Source organism: Epinephelus lanceolatus, chromosome 21 (genome assembly GCF_041903045.1).
Source record: "Epinephelus lanceolatus isolate andai-2023 chromosome 21, ASM4190304v1, whole genome shotgun sequence".
In the NCBI taxonomy this organism is placed as follows: domain Eukaryota; kingdom Metazoa; phylum Chordata; class Actinopteri; order Perciformes; family Serranidae; genus Epinephelus; species Epinephelus lanceolatus.
Genome location: NC_135754.1, coordinates 21465677 through 21487874, shown reverse-complemented (window position 1 = coordinate 21487874; position 22198 = coordinate 21465677).

Sequence of the window (22198 nt, the reverse complement as noted above, 5' to 3'; positions counted from 1 at the left end):
TTTATATTTTGCCAGTGAAATTGAAATTCAAAAATGACAATTTCCACTAAAGTCACAGCTCATATTGAAATGTCTGTCAAAATTATATTTTTTGCATATGGTGCAGCCTTATATACACTCTTGCTTCAGCTTCCAGTCTGTGGGTGGGAAGCGCTCGGACTCTCTGCTCTGCAACACCTGTTTGTTCTCAGCACATCCACCATAACCCTCTCACTTGACCACACACTTGCTGTAGCAAACAATGTAATATGTTAACATGCTGATGCACTTAAACCTGACCTGGGCCATTTTCAGACGGTAGCAGTGCGAGCATCAAAGCCTGTGTGTGGGATTTTACAAGTTTTCTTCATTTACTGTCATTCCCATATGTCATGTAGGGCAGAGGTTAGAGTCTGTGCATGTGAAGTCCACTTAGCCAGGTGTTTCCGATCCAACCTTTGCTCTCTGAAAATTGAAATTCACCTCCATTAATCATTCAGCCCTTATCTGGATCCTATCTTTACACCAGTGTCTCTTTAACATGCAGTATACTGTATGTAGGTCAAGCAACCTGTATGTGGTGAAGAGCATTGCATGTGAGGACACTTACTGAAAAGTTACTTCCATGTTTCCTCTGACAAAGCTGCTATGATGGATGTCAAAATACTGCGACTGTGAGCAAGATGGTGGGTAAACATGACTTTGTGAGTCACCAAGGAAAGACAGAGGTAGAGATGATGGAAGGACAGACGGAAGGACACTGGAGAGAAGCAGCTGGTGTGTCAGAAATTAAAAAACGGTCAAAACGGATACCTTGGTAAATATTTACCTTTCTGGGGTGACACTAATGCTTACACATATTAGCACGGCATAACCACAGATGTGCCCACATCAGCCTCAGACTTATCCATACTGTGTTTCCCATTATAACCACATACCTGAAATGACCCGTTTTTTAGCTCCACTGTTGGAGATGTCACCTCAACAGTACCCTGTGTATAAATAAATCTCCACCAGTGGTGTTAACAGTTCATTTTGCTTTTCATCCAGCCAAACACACACAGTTTTTTTCTTTTTTTAAGTTTCAGACATTGGCTGACTTCCCACCTGACTGCCACATGCAACCAACGCACAAACACTTTTTTTTTTTATTCTCACTGAAAACAATCAGGTGTTTGCTGGGATTTCAGCTAAAAGAAAGCAGAGATAAAATGATGGTTTGGAGCAAGAAAAAGGGAAAGTCAACAGTTCAGCGGCTCAGAAGAAGTTACTCTTTTTGCCTTGCCAAAATTGGCAAGAATCCTGCACTTGGTTCTCCAACAACTGGCTGTGGTCAGCTTTGCTTTGCACCGTGTCTAATTCCTAATGGCTCCCCCAATCAAAAGGAACACAGAGCCATTTATATTTAGTTGAATATAATTGTAGGACTGGTATTGTGGTTCATCCTGCCATGATAAAACAGGAGCATCAATAACCAATTTGGAAGTAATATAGATCTGCTGAGTGAATAAGAGAAGCCAAAGCATAATAGCTCTTTTGTGTGAAGCAATGATGCTGCCATAGCAACTGCTACCTGTTCCCACTCTTTGATCTGATTGGTTTAGGTTATATTCCCCTCTCTACCATAAATCTAGTGTTACAGTACATGGCTACTTTCTCACTTCTATAACCAGTGTGTTGTTTGTTTATTTTCTCTCTAGCCATATCAGGATGTATTAAGAGTCAAAAGATGCAAGGAATTAATGAGGAGCTGCAGTCGTCTTAGCAGCGTGAGAGGAAGCAGGTCAGCCAGGATGCTTTGTGGGGAAATAAGCAGGTAGTGGTGTAAGTGGAGAGAAGGGGATTCCTGATAGAGCTTGTTTCATCCTGTTGGTATATAGCTCAGATAATGAGAGGCTGTTCCTTTAGATCTTGAGATGAGGTTGTACACTGATTGGATTTCCTCATTTTGAATCCAGCAGTCACTTCATGAAACCAGTGCCGACAAGTGTTGTTCATCGATTGTCTTATATGTGTGCTACTCTCCTTTCTCCTTTATTGAACAATGTTTTGGTAAATGCACCTATTTACTTTCAATGCTACTCCTAAGACTGAGTTTGATATTAGGGTCAGGCGACATGTTAGAATGTTCCAACTGGTCGCTTTTGTTGTGACGATACTTGAATTTCTAAATACAGTATCTTGAAAAATATTGTTATTTGACACCATGATATTTTGACACATTGAACTATATCAGATGCAGGTGTGTTGGAAAGTATCATTTGAATCTTGACCAAAGAAGATCCGACACTCTGCTCTTGCTCAGCATCATAATTTATTAGTTACACGAACATTTCTGTCTCTTTGGACCTCTGTATTTTAAACAATTTCTATAACTCTGATCTTAAATAGATAGTGTGTTGCCCATTTTGTGTGCACAGGTGTGGGACAGTAAATCACCTGTGGGTGTGTCTCTAAATAATTCACAGTGGCATGTGTACCATCTGACACATTAGGCCCCATTTCCACCAAGCAGTTAGGTACGGTTCAGTTAAGTTCAGTACACTTTTCTGTTTCCACTGCGAAAAGTTGTGGATGGTACCAATGGAACCGTTCCGTAAGGTCCCCATTTTTGGTCCCCCCCTCTGTTGGGGTACCTAGCACACAGAGCTGGTACTAAAAGGTGCAGCTGTGGACACTGCAGGCTGTTGATTGGTCAACAGAGGACGGTCACTCTGCTCAGGGCTGAGTTGTGGCTGGTTTTGAGGCTCATGTAACCACTGTTCATACTGTGGAACTATAAAGGTAAAGGATGTTCTGCTGCCTCTTGCTAAGAAAACAATTACTAAATTCACTGGGCCGACTGCCGGCAACTTTTAAGGTGGAACTTTTATTTGTAATGTTACTCAATACATGAGCTGATGACGTGAATCCATCAGCACACCTTAAATTTCACTGTGACAACTTTGACCATTACTTTAGCTTTTTATTGTCTCTCTTGGATGACATACACTTTTAGTAATGAGTGGATCTTCAAGGGTTAAAAAATACATATTAATTTTGAACGTGTTATGTGAACTGCATATATCCCAGTCTTCACTTGGGAAAAAAAGTGCCACAGAGCGTTGTTCCTGTGGGCTCTGGCAACACTAAACCCCTGAGCTTGCCTGAGAAGGACTAAATGCACAAACCTGCTATTTTTAAATATCCCATTATTTTGTTCTGAAAATGTTGGTGTGTAACTCCGTTCTGTGGACGATAATCAAGGTGCAGACTGATAAAGGAGGAAATGCAGTGAGTGACAGCAACGTCGCCCACATGAAAGAGTACTGTTTGAAGTGGAAACTCTAAGCAGACCTAGGACACCAAGTACCATACCGAAAGCATTTGATGGAAACAGGACTTTATGTTCTACATATAAATGGAAAAAAATCAAAAGAAGGAATAAAGAAAAGCATTGACATATCAGACACCTCACACAGTAAAGTCTACTTACAAGGTTATTTGCAGAAAATGCTGATCTTATGATTGAACACGTCGACCTTGCAGCTTTCATAAGTCATTCAAAATTGTTGAGCATTGTATAATCCTATGCAGCGCTTGTATCTTGAGTGTACCATAAGAAGGTCTGTAAGATTCCAAGATTTGTTGTTGCATGACATGCCATGATCTCTCATCATACCTCTGATACCACGTAGAAAAAAATTGACATTGAGGGCACACAAGATGAAATTCTTTTATAATATATTGTAACGGACTGGGTGACGTGATGTTGACTGAATGGTTTCTGTCACTGTTAAGAATGTGTTATGTTCAGCTACAGCAAAAAGGTCTGTTATAGCAGTTACTGAGTTTTCTGTAATGTCAGTGAACGTGTTACTCCCAGTGAAATTGTGTGTTCTTAGATGCTGTGAAGCCTGTCAGTCAATACTAGCACCTATGACATTGATTTGTGTGGGTTACCCACCTGTGATTGGCGGAGGCTTGAGGATGGAGGGTTGTTGTTGTTCCTGCTAGTTCGTGTGGTGTGTAGCCGATGAGCGGGAGTTGTTGAAGTAGCCGCTAATGCGGAGAACAGACAGGTTTGTTGTTTTGGCGTTGGCTACGGACCACAATAGCATTGTGTTGAAGTTAGAAATAAGAAGCCAGCAAAATGAGTTCATGTCTCGTAGCCTCATTGTTAAGTGACGCTACAGTGACTTTTAAAACCATTTCAAATATTTATAATCAATATGTACTGATTAGTTGGTATTTTCAGCCCAACAACTGGTTATTGCCAAAATGTTTGCATTGGTGTCTAGGAAAGAAAGCAAATAAGCATATTTCCCAAACATGTTGAACCGTCCCTTTAATATCAGGAAACTCCATTCATTTCAAAGATTATTTTTATTGGCTTTTTGCCTTTATTGACAGGACAGAGGGTGAAATGGAGAGACAGAGAGAGAGTGGGGACTGACATGCAGCAAAGGGTCGCGAGCTGGATTTGAACCCGCGGCCGCTGCAGCGAGGCAATGCCTCTGTACATGGGGCGCCGGCACTATCCACTACGCTACCAACGCCCCATTCTCCATTCATTTCAATGGGGGGCATGCAACAAAGTGACAAAGGCTGAAGATGTTGCCATTCAGATGTGACAACCAATCAAAACGCTCGTCTGAGCTGGCTGAGTGAATCCTTGGCAATAAATGGACCCAGACCTGCTGGTTACAGCTTGTTATTGAATTTAGAGTAAGCCAGCATAGAGAAGTGGGGCTTCTGATAGTAATTACAGAATTATAGCCATCCAACACACAGCTTGATGTTTAACACTCGGCTACGCTTGCCCTATTTGTCTTGTACTCTACTTCTCTCACTCAAATGGGGCGTTAACAGGGAAAGGCATTCAGCTTCCACATGTATTCATTTAAATGATGATCAATGCCAAACAATTTATGGCCATTTTATAAATTACCATGCCTCTGCCGAACAGCACTACCACCAACCTTTATGCACGCTGGGGACGCACTTAGGCTATAAGTGTTCTAACGAGGGTGGTATACTCAGCAGTTAGCACTGTAGCCTCGCAGCAAGATGTTTGTGGGTTTGAATCGTGGCCGTGCTCCTTCTTGTTTGGAGGCAAGCTCGCCTTCTGTTTGTGTGGGTTTTCCTCCGGCTGCTGCGGTTTCCTCCCACCATCAAAGCACATGCAGCTCAGGTCAACAAGAATCTCTAAATTGTCCAGAAGTGTAAATGTGTTTTCTATGATTTTCTTTCCCCGCTGTTTACTCAGTGCAGTCCCAGACCCCCTTAAAGAAGGAACAGGTATATTATTGTGGGAAGAGACAGTAGACAGAATTCCATCCAAAGTACACAATGTGTTTTGTCACTGTCCGTTGAAATTGAAGTGGTGATTTTCATGTTTTTATTTTGTCAGCCCTCCAATTAGTGGAGACAGATTTACAGAAAATTACTCTACAGCTGGGTTTGAAACCTTTTGTAAAAACTGCATAAATATCAACCCAGTCACCAGAATAAATGTTGGCATTGAGGTTTCTGCAAACCGCAGGCAATGTTTGTGCTTTTCAATGTTGCAGATACTTTGGATTCTCAACACAATGCTGTGAAGATGTGGTTAGGTTTGGACACAAAAATAATGTAGTTATGGTTAGGAAACCATTATATTTTGGTGTAAATACTTGGTTTTATTGGCTGGAAATGCCGTCGACATACTTGGGGGAATATACTTTTGCTGAGGTGTGCTGCATGGTATAAATGTGTGCACATGACTGTATGTGTGGCTCTTACAGCTGCAGGAAAACTGCTCAGATGCACTTCTATCAATGATTCCAGGTGGACTGCATGTGCCGAAATTTCTAATATTCAATTCAAAATTATGTCAGACATCCGGTTGTGTCCTCATGGAGCCACTCACTTCCCCCGGGGAAATCATAATGTTACGTCCACTTGTCGTCCCTTTCATAAAACTCCATCACAGTGGCTATACTCTGCAGAGGAAGTCCCTTGTGTCCAAGATATTTTATGGATCCAAAAAGCAGTTATAAAACTGTCCTGCCAATTATCTGTTCCTTCTCAGCCTGCCTGTAATGTTAATTGGCTTCGTTCTCTTTTTACCTCAAGGGTTAGCTCCCAGAAATCTTTCCTCAAGTTTAGCTGACCCTGACCCTTTAACTTTGACCCAACGTGATGACATTGTCACGTCAGATCAGATATGTTCAGATAGCCCATTAGTTATGGTTAGATTGCCAACTATTTGCAGACTGTGTTGTTTAACCCCTTGTCTGAAACAGTGGTCTTCAGCTTGGTAGCTGTCTCGCCTGGGTGTCACGCCATCCACCACATCCTCCACTTCCCTATGACAAAGTCAGTTGCAGCAGCGTGAAGCGTAACTAGCAGGTAAAAGAGTTTCAGACCTGTATCAGATGGTCAGCAAGTTAAAGGCTAAAGTGAACAGATACGTATTCAGCTTTCTTTCAAAACTATTTAGCGAGCTAGATTCCCTGTTATCTATAGGTAGTGTCTTCCATAGCTTTGGGGCATAATTGACAAAGGCTGCATCCCTGATCTTCTTCTGGCTGTTGCTGGGAACCTCCATTAAACCAGTACCAGATGATTACAGTGTTCTTGGAGGCAAATAGTTAACAAGGCAGTTAGCAATGTAGCTCGGTCCCAGCCCATGAAGGGCGTTGTATAGAAAAAGGAGGAGCTTAAAATCAATTCTAAATGTAACAGGAAGTCAGTCCAGAGCAGCTCAGACTGACCTGATGTGCTCTCCCCTCTTGGTTCTGGTTAATAGCCGAGCTGCAGAGTTTTGAATGAGCTGAAGTCTCTCAGTGGTGTTTTCTGGTTTTCTGAGAGGCCAATAAAAAGAGCCCTACAGTAGTCGAGGCAGCTTGATATTTCATCATTTCGTCACCTTGTTAATGTGGGACTTGAAGCTCAGATCTGAATCAAGATCATGCCAAGACTTGTAACCTTGGATTTAAATTCCCCAGATTATTAGGCAGCATTTCTCTTTTTGTTTTAGGGCCGACAAGCAGGATTTCAGTTTTGTCTATGCTTTGATATGCATGAAACGTGCAAATGTAACATATATATATATATATATATATATATATATATATATATATATATATACTACTTGCGGAAACGCCAGTATTCTCCTCCGGCGACTGGGCGGATAAATGTGAGGTATTTATCCATGTCAAGATTCCTTTTCAGTTCCTGAAAATGTGCGATTTCTAACATATACATGGTTCGCCGAACAATGTATCATAGGTAATAATATCACAATATATAAAGCTGCGGAATATGTGTGCTATAAGGTTGAATCTAAAGATGATGAATAAACACAGTTTGCTGCGTGCAGAACTACCTCATGCATTTATATGAAAGAACAAAGCACGCATGAGTGCATGGAAATCAGATCACTGTCAGACACATTCAGACTGAAATATTGGGGCCTCGCTTCAGTCGGACACTTTTATGATGCATCTGATAAATTCACTTATCAGTTTCAAAAAATGTCATTGAACATCAACTGAGATAAATGCTTTTGTAGTTTGAATTATGAAGGAATCACATTAGCAATGTTCAGATGCAATTTCCAGTTCTTTCAAGTCACTTCAAACATCTGTTGAAGACGGAATTCTACATAATTTAACAACAAAATCGAGTGGGATCTCTGTTTTCCATCTATGTGTCAAAGCCTTTCATTTACAAAGGCTGGCATGGATGGACTAGATGGAGCTGTGAGGTGAAAGGACATGTGAGTTGTCTTTGCTCCGCATCATTTCTTCGCTCTTGTCTCCAAGTCTGTGCACTCTCCTGCCCAGCCATCCATCCGCTCACCTACACAGCGCTCACATATGTCGCTGCATCAAACGTGCGTGTGCAAATGCTTAGAATAGGCATGAATCATCTACATGGCGATGCAGATTTGTGGATTAGTCCTTCATCACACTGAGTCTCCGGGGTGCAATCATGTCATTCACAGTGACGCTAATAAATACCAAGCTCATTTCACACCACGTTTCATTCCGACGTTGATGATATCCGAAGCATTATCCATTTCTGTCATGTACTGTATGAGCAGAGAGAAGAGTGCCGGGGTTAGCTGATCCATCAGCTATGTGTTATATTATATATGAGAGGAGGGCGAGGCAGGAGGGTTAAACTGTGAAGTCTATAAACAGATGGTATGACAAATAGATGATAAATGGAAACAGAAAATAGAAGTGGAGGTTAGGGTGCTGAAAAAATAAACTGATGTTAGGCAAAGAGATGTTATAGAAAATTATAGCACAGCAGGTTATGATTAAGTGGAAAGGGTTTGGGTTTGTGTGTCATTTATTGTTTTAAAAAAATCACTCAACTGTAAGGCACTTTTATGTCGTAATTACCTGGAATCTTGCCGAATTATCTTTTTTTCAGCCGCTCCATTCAGTTGCAGACAATTTCACTACTCATGCCTGATTGCAGAGGAGCTCTTTGAGTTTGGCAGCAGTCCAACTGGAAGAACTGCTCATTGATACAACAGGTTAACCGCTTAAGTGGTGTGTGTGCTTGATCCGTTGGTGTAGTGGCTTCACTCTCATCTAGATCAATATGGAATTACAATGGAAATGTTGGAGTTGATGTGCCAAATTACCACCAAGACAAGTTTCCGGAGTTTTGACGTGGGCTTTGAACAGAAAGTTGGGTGACATTTAAAAGGAAACCTACATGTTTGAAATGGCTCAGAGTAATTTGAAAGTATGTTTTTCCATCCCGTCTGTCAAACAGTGTAGGTCAGGGTTGTCAAAGTCTATCTCTGAGAGGGCCGCGCTGAGGAATTAGAGAGCAATTAATTCGTGTCTGTCTCCAGCCTGGAATCCATTTTGATATAACATGAGAACAATTTCAAAATTCCACTAAGATACTGAAGCACTTTGCATTTTGAAACTCTTCATATAGTTTGCATTTTTCAGCATTAGCTTTTTACTTTCTGTAATTACCTTTCTTTATAAGATTTATCTTTTGGTACTGGCGGAGTCCGCCATCCCTGCATGGTATTCAGATTGCCTACTAGAGATTCACAGGGATGCATAGGGCTGTCGTGGTGAAGGAATTTTTTCCTGGTTTGTAAATAAGCTTTATTGTAAAGCTATTATTAGGTATATTATTTATTTTTTGACAAAGATAAAACTGTTTTAAAATAAATACTTATTTATTGTTAAATACAGAACACAGGAGGGCTATGAGGCACAACATGGAGGTGCAGTGTTTCCTCAATCGAGAATCTTTTGGGTGTGTACTGAATCACATGCTTTTTCTTTTTTCTTTTATGAGTTACTGCAGCTTTCCTTAATAAGTATATACTGTTGCATGCACTATGCACACATTCAGGACATACTACTCTCTCATAATATTACGCCCTGAACTTTGACTCTCTTGCTTTTATATCCGTTACCTTGGAGATAAAATAACTGACACTCACCGAGTTTGCCAGAGACGAAGGTCAACCCAGAGAGCTTGGCTGTTTTTACTTTGCAATGTTTGTAGTGTAACTTCAAAGTTATAACTGCACAGATTGTGGATTATAACATTATATTTGTGACAGTGAAATCACATCTGCAGGTTTTTGTCATTGTTAAACAGTCAATATTCCTATTATTACTATGTTAGTGCTGTTAATCAGCTGTCGAACATCTGTCAATAAGCTGTTGTGCTGTCATCTGTTTGTGGGTCAGTTGAGGTGAGTTATTGTCCGCTGCGCAGAGGATTGTGGGTCAGAATAGCCAGAAAACCATACTGGCATGCAAACTGCAAAATCAGACCAGATGTTAAAAAAAACATCCTGGTGTTTTTGGCATACTTACACACTATGTATTGGGACAAACTAAATCTTTTTCTGGCATGCTATATAGTATGGTAGTATGGGTGTTGGAGCGCACAGTTTGATTGCATTTGGTTGCTGCGATACTGAATATTTATGGAAGTAAAAATGTTGGCAGAAGGTAGAGTACTTGCTTTGGATAAAGGGAAGACTGAAGCACAGAGGGAGAGAGGAAGGCACCCACTGGTCTGTGTGTACTCAGTATTATTTTGTCCTCCATTGTTGTTGGTGTGCACAAATGTGACACTTGGTCTTTGTGGTATATGTCCCGCCCCTCCTCAACTTTCATTAGACAGCTTGGTAAAGTGACAGTGACAAGTGGCTGTAGCCTTTTACCCAAAGTTGAATATTTTCGAATCTCTGCGACCAGAAAAAAAAGCGCCAAACATGCAGCGCCCTGCCCTGAATAGATGCTGAGCGCCTCATCACACTGCTGTTGTTGGTAGTTCAGGGTAAATATCTGGCGCTCCCATAAAAACCCTTGTCGTTGGCTTGTGAATAGTACAATATTACAGCTATCACAACAAGTTATCTGCAAGAGGCAGCAATTGGTGTAGGTCCCACATATCATTTTAATAGCAACAGTGTCGAAATAAAATGACAAAATATTATAATATCAAAAGGTGAAAACGGCAGACTAACCAATCTATTTACATTTTTTGAAATAATTAAGTATGCATGAGTCATAAATAGACACTAAAGACATGTACTCAAAATGAATTCATTAGGAGCTAATTAACCGGCTTTATAAAAGTGCATCTGTATCACTATAGACTGGGATAAACTGTACATCACCCCACACACATTCCTCTCTCGAAGGTTTACAGGGTGTGAACTGGCAGTAGATTTGCAGATCATGTCACTCGATTTGTTGAGACACTCGTTTTGACCAAGGGTGACAATTAGGAAGCGTGACCAATCATTGCAATCTGCAGGGGTCAGCGGATGCTAATGAGTGGTAGCCATTTTTCAGACTTCATTAATCACACGTTGCAGCAAGTGATGAATGCTCCACGCCACAGTGTTATTGGCTGGTGGGTAGAGCAAACAACCACAGCCATTGATCGGACTCAGAGGACCCGCATCCACTGTGTTTGTTTGCATGGTTGCTCTCCGCCTCATCTCCGTGGCCCTGCCTTGATTTCTTTGACCTTGGGGATTCTGTGTTTCCCGGTATCTGTGATGGTGTCTTTTCCCGCCGCCTCGTATTCATGAAGCAGTATTTATTATTATTAAAGAGGCTTTCAGGTGGCCTTAAACAGCAAGTAAATGGTGCCTGTGTTCTGAGATACAACGTCCGCTCCAATCTGTCCTTCCTCTCTGTACCTGCAGGTATCTAATGAAAGGTGAAATGATGCCCTTAAAGTCAGATCTTTTCACAATTATGCGTGAATTTTAATGCAGACTGGAAACCATTGCCCACACTCTAATGAGAACTATGTGGACTCATGATGTGACAGGTGGCTAATGGGACGCTGTACACCCATCACGGACTTGAGCTTCAACATAAAACGCCACTTGCTTCAACAAATAATAACACTCTCATCCAAAAACTCTTATCACAAAAACATCAAAAGCGTAATTGAAAAGCACTTCCTCTTCAAGGACAACTCAACAATGCAATAGGTGTTTGAAACTGTCTGGACCTGATTGTTACGGTATATTCTTGCCAGTTTACTCCTGCACATTGCATGCTTCTGCCACTCTTAGAACAATGTTCAAATCCATGGCTGCATTATCCCCCTGACAGTATGACAATATCTGTATGAGATGTGGGCGGCATCCACCGGACTTATAGCCAGCTATCTGCATATGAAAGGCTGTAAACCTCCCACCTTAAAAGACTGAAATATGCAGAATGTAAACATTTTAAACTTCAGGTTTTTACTTAGCATCACTGATCAACTCTGAAACCTTGCCCTGGCCACTGTTCTGCTTATTGTGCATTTCTAGCCTGATGGTATCAGATCTGTCATTACGCTTTCTGTTCTCTTGCTAATCTAGTGGGCCAAGAGGCTAAGCTTATTAAGGCCCCTGATAACAATTTAACAGGAGAGCCCTCTGGCTATCAGTCAGGCCTCTTGCCCTTCAGATATTATTGCCACTACATTTCTCATAGAGGTTATGGAGAGTTTAGGCTTTGTTATAATTATGACAGTATTTCAGCCGGTTGCAACTCTGTTTAAGCATTTCAAGCATTCAGTCTTTCCTGAAATACCTCTCCATACATCTTATATAATTACAAAACTTGAGAGTCCAATCCTCAGTGGCGTCTTAACAACATTTTTCTCACCTCATCTCATTACCGCAACGGATAGATACGTGGCTATTTCTATTCTTCTGGAAAGGAGTCACAAAAGCATAACATTAGTGGAAATATGTGTGTCATGGCGCATTGAATCATGTCACATGTCACCGCAGCAAATTGTCTTGAGACAGGGCTAGATTGAGCAGTATTGATTTGTTGCCTGTTTATAAATGTATCTAGATGAATCGAGCTGCTGTTTGTGTATTGAGATGTGAAATGAATTGGCCTCAGCGGGTGAGATGCACACACCCCTCATCAGTGGTTCTCGATCATGTGGCACAAAAGCCCCAAAGCCTGTGGGTTTTATTTCCACTCAGTCTCTCCACCTGGTGATTCGTTTCCCATATTAAAGGTGCTAATCAGTGAGAGCGTGCTAGTCGAGCTGCTGTGTCCAGCTCACAGGAATGCTTGTGCATGTGGTAGAACAGGAAGCAGTGTTGATTATTTTGTTTTTTAAAAAAAGCTGTTTTGTAACACTTTTTCAAAGTTGCAAATGTAGTGTAGATAGCCTAAAGCTACCTTTTTAAAATTGCATGCAGTCTGACAGAGCAGTGCAATAACTGACAGGCCACATTCCTCTGCCTTTGATCATCATTTAGTGTGTGATTTTAGCAATTTATTAATTGAGTCATCAATCAGGCATTTTGAATATGTCCCAGACTAGATTTCACACTTTTGCATAACCACATATATGACCATTAGGGCTGCAGCTATTGATTATTCTAGTTAACAAGTATTGTACCAGTTATTCCATCAATTCATTGAGTCCGATAAGAAATAGGAAAGAAAATAAGACACAACTCCTGTGTGTGTTTGTGGGTTTTGTGTGTGAGAGGCTATGATAATAATAGCAGGCGGCCTCACTGCCTGCTGCTTGAAGAGTAGCTGGTGCTGGAAGGAGGGCCAGCGCCAGCTCCGGAGACAGACCTCCAGTTAGCAGCTGTAGCAGCTCGAACATTCAGCACAAACCCAAGCGCTGGGGGGGCCTTCATCTCAGCTAGCAATCATATTGATTTACGTTTAATGCTAACGGCAACATTACCTTGTGTCTGCTCCATGGATGGGATGTGTAGACCCAATTCTCTCTGCTGAAATGCTGAAGCACTGATGTTGTGCTGTTGTGGTAGGCTAGTAGTTTTGCAATGGGCACACCTTACAGACTTTGGATTTTGTTTCAGCTTAAAATGATCCCAAACTTTGGACACTGTCGTCTCCTCTAACCGCTTCACCACACACAGCGTGAGTTGTGTGGTGGTAATAATCATGTGTGCAAAACACAGTGTGTCTGTATATAGGGCTGCCCCTTAATAGCCGACCAAACATTAGTCGACCAGAAAAGTCATTAGTTGGCAGGATTTTATTGGTTGCAGAAAAAAATGAAAACAGTGAAACTCTGTTAGAAGCTGTGCCTTGTCAAAATAAATCAAACCCTATATAACTGGGCCATGTGGGAATTTTATCTGAAAGGACAGACAGGAAGTGGCCACGCTCATCAGTCAGACAGAAGTCACGTTACAAACCAATCACAGCCGACAGATGTCTTTCCCTTCTTCTGTAAATATTCAGTCTGATAAATACGGAAAAGTTGATCATGTTAGTGCAGGGCTACCCAGAGCTTTACATCTGTCCCATGGACGATAGGCCTACACACTTATAAACAGCGCCTGAAAGAAGATCAGCTCTGCACTCAGGATTTCAGGTAAATAGTCTATATGATGCACGGTATGTTAGCGCAACCTGCTGTCGCACTCTTGAATGCTGGCACAGGAAAGGCATAAGAGTAGTGCCGAGCTCCTGACCTCGCATTTTCCCGGCATTTAAAGACGCAACATGTGTACGACCCCTAATTTCCAGGGCTGGTACCTGCGGTTATTCGACAGGCTAGTTATTAACATGTCGGGCAGGAAATCCAAAGTGTGGGATCATTTTGAGAAGGTGAAGGACAAACCCAAGGTGATATGTAAACTCATCTTCATTGGTCGACTACAAACATGACGTATCATCTGAAACATGGAAGTAGCTACATGCCCATTAGCCACTTAGCGGGAGGGTCGCTTGTTCAAGTCCCCGTCCGGACCAAAATATGGAGCGTGGACTGGTAGCTGGAGAGGTGCCAGTTCACCTCCTGGGCACTGCCGAGGTGCCCCTGAGCAAGGCACTGATCCCCCCAACCGCTCGGAGCACCTGTTATGGGCAGCCCACTCTGACATCTCTCCACTTAGTGCATGTATAGGTCCAGTTTGTGCATGTGTGTGTTCGGACCTGTGTGTAATTGACAAATTGGGGATTAATAAAGTATATAAAATTAAAAAAAAAATAAATTAGCACAATCATTACTGCTTTGCCGACAGCGTCATTAACAGGCGGTTCGCTCAGTGTGTGACGTGCACTTGTAGATAAAATATAGGCCTATATTAATGAAGGTTCATTTCTCTGTAATCTAGCACAGTGTGTTGCCCCGCCCAAAATATAAAAGTTAATGGTTAAATTAATATTGTAAACATGCGGGCGACTAGTCGACTAATGGCCCTAAATGATGACTATTGGTGGACTAGGAAAATTCTTAGTTGGGAGCAGCACTAGCTGTATATAGTTATATTGATCAGATCAATCTTTGATGCAAAGAATTTGAGTTTTAGTTTTAGAGTTGCTGGAGTTTCTTGAGGAATCATTTCAGCTCTAATGGTCATACAGTACACGTTCTGAATCCACATTCACTAAGAAAATATTAGACATTGATGTGTTCTTTCATTGTTCTGTCTCTCCACACACTGGACCTGAAATGAAAATATTTGAGGTTTTCATTTCAAGTGTTTGGGGGAAAACACTAACACAGCAACCAAAAAGTAATGTTTTGACCGGGCCAAATCAGCCATCCAACCTCAGTCCAATTGATCATGCATTTCATTTGCAGAAGACCGGACTGAAAGCAGAAAAACCCTGAAGCAAAGAAAGAAGTGAATATGTTGGCATTTCAGGCCAGAATAACATCACCATGCGAGATAGCTGTATCTGTATGCTGTAGACTGTTGAAGCTTTTCAGCCAATTTTTCAATATGATGATGAGTTTGTTTACATGTTCCCACTACTTTTTGTCTCCTGAAATGTTGTGTAAAGCAGGCATTATGTTATTTGACTTAAACAACCTCAAATTAAAGCTAAAAGTGGCCACTTTGCTCTAAAAGTAATAGTTTCATGTCAGATTTAATGTGGTGGTTTAAAGAGCCAAAACAACAATAAAAAGCAGTATAAGACACAAGAGCTTTAAAAACCATTGCTGTGCTATAAGGTCTGGGATTATTGCCCTGCATGCTGAGGGAAGGTTCGTGTAGGGCAGGAACTGAACAGCTGGAACCTCACCTCCTACTGTCCCAATGCATTTTTTGACATTTTATAGCAGCAGACAACCACTGTGTAAGAAAACAATTTCAAAGTAAACCTGGGCGTTAGTGGTAGCCATCCAGCCCCATAACCAACGATCTGACCACAACAGGTCTACTGAGCAAAATTTTAAATATAGACACAGTAACCTTGGATTAAATGATTAACAAAATGAAGCCCTGTGACATCACCACCCCTTTTAATTTCTATATAAGTAAGCGTATCAAAGTTAACAGTGCATCGGTCAACCAGCAAAGCTTTCCGTTTCCTTCAAGAGCAAAGGAAAGGTGGAGACTGCTGATAAGAAGAGCGGAGTGGCTTAGAAATTACATGCTTTATATTAAAATCCTTTTAGCTTTAAAAAGTATTACTGCCACTTGTGGACCTCGGATGAACCTTTTGCAAGGAGATAATGAGGGAGAAAGCTTCACTTCCTCCTGAGTGACGACAACTGAGAGTGCAGGTAGCAGACAGTATTTTTTCTTCTATTGTTTTAGGTTACCTATTCTTATCCAGGTTAAACCAATTAATATTAAAAATTTAAGATTTCTGCAGGAAGAGAGTCGGCCAAGACGACTGCCTGAGGTTCAGTCGCAGTGCAGAAATATACAGTTGAATAAATTCATAAAAAGCACATGACAGAAAAGGAGCCTAGAATAAGAAGTGAGAGGGCAGAAAGAGATATTGAAAGGGAAGAAAAGTGACACAATCTAAAAGAAAGTCAACCAAAAAAGTTTTTTATTAACTAGACGATGTTTCAATTGTTGAGAGGAAACTTCAAATAAAAATGGGAGAGTAGCTGATTTCAGCCTCAGTATTCAGCTGGAGATAAAGGTGCGAGGCAAACAGCTACTGATGACACTTGTCCATAGCTTATGGTAGGTGGCAACACTCTTGACATATTATTAGGTGCAACATTGAGCCAAAAATACACCAGGGTCAGTGTGTTGTTTCCTGGATGCTGTTGCTGAGGATGTATTGAGTCACTGACAGGAGACAAACACTGGATTCAAATGTTCCGAGGAGTCACATAGTTGTTTCTGTCACTTGTGGAAATAGCATGATAGCTATTTTGGGGTACCTGACCTCCAAGAACATCCTTGGAGCTGGCCCAACACCGTGCACTGGCAACATTAAACTGACTGGCAGATGAAGTGAATAATGCCGGGTACACACTACATGATATCAGCCCCATTATAGCCCATCGCAGCGTCATACGGTGTCGGCATGGATCGTGAACGACAACGAGTGTCGTACACAATAATCCAAAGTTTTATCTCGCCTAGTGTGTCGTAGTAGACGACAATCTACGCCACGTCTGGGATGCCTCACAACGTCCCAACTGAAAGTCTAGCATGTTTGATTTTCTTTTTGTCGTTCACGGCTGCTCCTGTCACAGCCGTCACTTTGATGAATAGAAACACAGAGCAATTTGCTGCCTTGGACAACTGTACGTCAACAACACCCCAGGGTTTTCGATGTTTCCTCTAGGGATATTACCACAGAACGTAAAAAGGTGAGTTCTGCCATTAGCATCAAGCTAGCAAACAATGTTCTTTCTTTGTAATGGAGGAAATCAAAAAATAGTGGCTTTTACTTCTCACAACTGCAGAGGCTACCAGCGTCATTTGAAACAGGCTACATTATAAATGGGCCGTTATTTATTATTCCTTCTGTATTTTTCTAGTTTTATTTTTAATCTGTGCTCGTTTGCCCTGTTAAAGTTAATGCAATGCGCCGTCATTTCAAACTCAGTACTTCCTGTATCTGTTTAAAATTAAAAGCCTATTATAATTTCAGTTGAGAGAATCCACTCATTTTCTTGAGAGGCTTTTATTGTGAAACATTTGCAGGATTTAATTACTTGCAAAGTTTGCATGTGGTACTTCAGATGTAGCTTTTTTACGTTTCTACAACAACATTTCGGCTGGCACATGAACAGCCATAGTGACTGAAATACCAGTAATAATAAAAAAATAGGACAAGAATAACCTGATGACATCACACACGTCATGAAAGACGACCAGTGTGAACCCGGCATAACACTCATCATCTTGTTACAATGTTCTGCTGGGAAACCTTGGGTCCTGGAATTCATGTGGAGGCCACTTGACACGCACCACTCAAGTACCGACCAAATACTCCTCTCATGGGATCGGCACCCCCTGATTGTGGTAGCTCCCCATCAGGACAATGCACCATGCCACACTGCAAAAACTGCTCAGGAATATCCTGATGAATGTCTCAAAGAGCTCAAGATGTCAATCTGGCCTTCAAATCCCCCAGATCCCCATCTGCTCAAGCATACGTGGGGATGTGCTGGTGCCCCACTGCGCAACCCACAGGACTCAAAGGATCCACTGCCAATGCCCCAGAGCCAGACACCACAGGACAGCCCCAGAGGTCCTGTGTCCATGCCTCAAAGGTCAGAGGCCCCACCTTGCATCATAGTCGGCTCTGACCTGTTGAGGCATAGACACAGGAACTCTGAGGTATCAGTATGTCCCGCATATGCTCATCCGGAAGGGATATGGGGAATTTGGAGTTCAGGTTGACACTCTTTGTCCTCGGGCCATTCCTGAGCAGTTTTTGCGGTGTGGCATGGCACATTGTCCTGACGGAGGGGAGTGCTGCTGCCATGCATTGTAACAAGATGATCAATGTTTTCCACCTGTCAGTGGTTTAAATGTTTTGGTTGATTGGTTTGTGTGCATGTGCAACTTTAGAGGGCAACTTTTCTGTATGTGCAAGTCAAACTGCATGCTGCTTTTTTACCACAACAGTTGATGCAAAATACAATAAGGCACAGCTGGTGTTCGAGCATATACACACCTGTCAGTGCATAATGCACCCAACTGTTAGTCCTGGAGATAATAAACTGACAGAGATAACAAAGCTAGTCTGACTACCAACTGTATTGAGCATTAACAGAAGAAAACTGGAGTGGAAAATGTTCAAAACTGCCTCTCACAATGTTACGCACCAAACGCTAATCACTTGTTTCATGGCCCATTGCCACCACTTTACAACGAATTTCATTGAACATTTTTTATGAGTACCTAACAAACAAAAAAGAGACTGAAATCATAACCTCTGCCTGCAATTTAATTAAAGGGATACTTTACCAACAAGCTTTGTGTCATAACAATGAGGGTACTATGTGATATGAACTGTGGTAAACTTCCCTTCATCTAACCAGCGCCATCATCTCTCTGCTCATCTCTCAGCTCAAAACCACCAGATGATGCAAGACGCATCGTCAGGCAGTTTTCTCCTGGCTCTTGCGCTGTTGCTAGTACTACAGATTGTACTTCTACATGTTCGTATTGCCCACCATGCATGCTGCCACCATGGACACAAACACTACAGAAGCAGAACATGAGGGAAACCTGCCCTCCTCCTGCTATCTCTTTGTCAAACCCAGGCCAAACTGAGATCAGACAGTAAAACTAAGCAGTGCTGATTGAATACAAACCAAGATTCTGTTACTGCAGTGTCTATTTCTTGCCTAAACTGTTTTCGGAAACATATTTTAGTGCCCTATTTAGATTTCATAGATTGTAAACAGGAAGTCGGCACCATACCGTTTTCTGCATAGTGAAAACAGAGGCTAAAAAAAAAACAAGATTCTGTTACTGTGTTGCCTATTTTTTGCCTCAGATGTTTTTGGAAACATATTTTAGCTTACCATTTACTTGCCGGCTGCTATTCTGTGCGTTCCAGTCCCCATACTACCATACTAGTATGCAGGGAAAGATTTAGTATGTCCCAATACATAGTACTGAATGTCAAATGCTGTATGCCATCCATACCAGGATGTTCTACTACATCTGGTCCGATTTGCAGTATGCAAGCCAGTATGCTATTCTGGCTGTTCTGACCCACAATCCTCTGCGCAGCAGACAATACGTCACACCGACTGAGCTGCAAACAGAAGTGGCAATGAAGGATGAAGATTGTGTGTATACTACTTATAAAAGTACATACTTTTTAAGGGCAGCTGCAGTACCTACTTAAAGTAAAAAGAAAAAGTTTGAGATTCGGAACGCACCCATTGTGTCAAACAAACAAGCTTGCAATATGTCCCCTACCAGCAGGAGCATTTATTAGTCCTGTGCAGTGCAGTGCATTCTGGTAGCTGTAGGTTTCTACCTCTTTTAGCAAAAGCGAATGCAGAAGCCCTTTTCCTCAGTTCTCTCTGGTCATATAGCACCAATTTCAAGAGTATCTGCATCATTCTACTGCACAGACAGCTTAGTTTATGAAAAGAACATTTTTCCAGGGGTGAAACTCACTTACTCAATCCACACCCAAGCTCTTATTTTTTTCATACAGTTTGAGAAATGGACTGAATGAATATGATAATGAGTGCCCCTGACAGCCACTATGCCCCCAGACAGCTGGCTTAGACGTCTCCATTGGCAATTTAATAGATTAAATCTTGGTTTGGATTTCCAGATATGGCCGTGTCAGTTCTTCAGCTGGTTTTGTTGATTGGCATGGAGAACTTGTCAAATCAGGGAAAGAGCCTTTGAAAGTTAATTTAAACATGAAGCCAATATCAGTCCAACTTAGAGTCAAAAACCACTTGGCTCAGAAACATGTTAAAAAGCTGTCAGCACTGCTCAACCACTCCTGCTGTGCTATACACATAAATCATACATAATTATATTACTGGACCTGTTTATTTATTTCTTCTGGAATGTTATTTGAACAAATTGGGGCCACATGTTCTTCTCAGAATCCACTGGCATTATTTATTATCCTACATGAGAAAGGCTCCTTCAGATTTTCATCCTTTTGCTATTCAAGGTTAAAACTTTGTGTTGTCAACTCCTCATGTTTCCCTGGGGAATCTTGACTAATACCCAGATCAAAGTCTGTGCCATTCCATAGTTATCACAAGGTTCTTGTGTAATGAAAACCTCTTAAAATGCAGATTTCACTATACCCCAGTATACAACAAACTACCTCAAGTAAATACCTGGCCACCAGTCTAAACCTAAAAAACAGTATTCTAGCTATATAAAGCAGGTATTTGAATATTGCATCAAATTAACTGCAGCTCAGCTGGGACGTAATTATGCTGCTGAATCCAATCACACTGTACTTTGTAATTTAGAAATAAACAGAATTATTGCAACAAAGTACCTCAGCATCCTCCTACATAATGTTATGACATTATGGAAATAAAGTAGTCGAGCCTCTAGCCACTTCCTCACCGCCTTGGGCAGATGCCTCTTGTTCTGATCAGCTTTTCCACATCTCTAGCTAGTGTCTCCCTCCCAGGAGCTTTAGATGTCCCCTGCAGGTGTCCACCTCACCCGTAGCCATCTTCAGCCTGGCCTCTTTTCTTGCTTGGGGTTTGAAGCATTGCTCAGCTCCCCTCAGGCCCTCATCCACCAGGATTCCTCCAGCACAAAGCCCCGGGACAAGTTGAAGGTCAGGAACCTCGGGATAATAGAAACCTCAGCCTTAGCACTGAGATGGAATTCAAATCACACTTCATCACCCCTTATTGCTCTGTTTTTATTCAGGAGTTAAAAGCCCATCTCGTCTGACCACTGCATCCTGCAAACTTTCCTGATCACTTGTTTTATGCTCTCAGTTTTTACCAATTATTGGGAGAAACAGAACCTGCACTTCAGAGGCAGACTCAAGTCAATTCCTGCATGATTAACTCAAAACCTGAACTATAAAATGAAGCATCTATTCTCTGTTCAATATTGCAACATACCAGACTTTACAGTACAATATAGCCGCCAACGATTGTTCTGTTTATCTGTGAAGATGCTTGATTATGTCATTTCTTTCAACCTGAGCATGCACCAGAATGACAAACGCCCTCTGTGATATAAACTCAGCTCTGCAATGCAGTGTCTCATCCACGCGGGGTTCATGCGAGGCCACGCATTTTAAAAACTCAGATCAGATCCTTGTGAGGAGGACTGACTGTTCCAGCTCCACTGGAGCCCAACAGGTCCCCCGAGGGGCCTCGGAAGAAACAAAAATTTGGCGAGCAAAAGGTCTGCGCTTCAGTTTGGCACATGGACACATCGCACTTCACTGTGTGTGTGAAGGGCTGAGTTAAAAGTATGTTTGGTTTGTCGGGGAGGGCCAAAAGACTGGAGAGAATTACCATGAGCAATTAAGAAGCTCTGAGTCAGAGTGTGCTATTTCTGCTTCCCTTTTCCACTGAATAGTCATTAGTCAATACTCTGATGGTGTGAAAACAGAAAGATTAATAGCCAGAGAGCTGTGAAGCTAGCTGGATATGCTGGATGGATGGATGGATGGATGGATGGATGGATGGATGGACAGACGGACAGGCAGACAGATAGATAGATAGATAGATGGATAGATGGATGCTTATGAATAGTTGTCCCATTATCCAGCTTGTGACTTCCTCTGACTATATATTAATAAGATATTCCTGAAATTTGAAATGTACAAAACAGGACAGTACGTCTGTTTCAATGAATGCACGTGTGCATGTTTACACAGCAAACTTTGACATTATTTATCTGCTCTGCTGATTTTCCCACTTACACTGCCTGCTGAGATAATTTTCATGTTAAAATCAGTCTGGCCCTTTCTACAAAACCGCCTCTTATCTCGTATGACGTTTTTAGCACCATTTTTAAAATTCTCACATCCTTTTTTTGCCTGTGATTCCA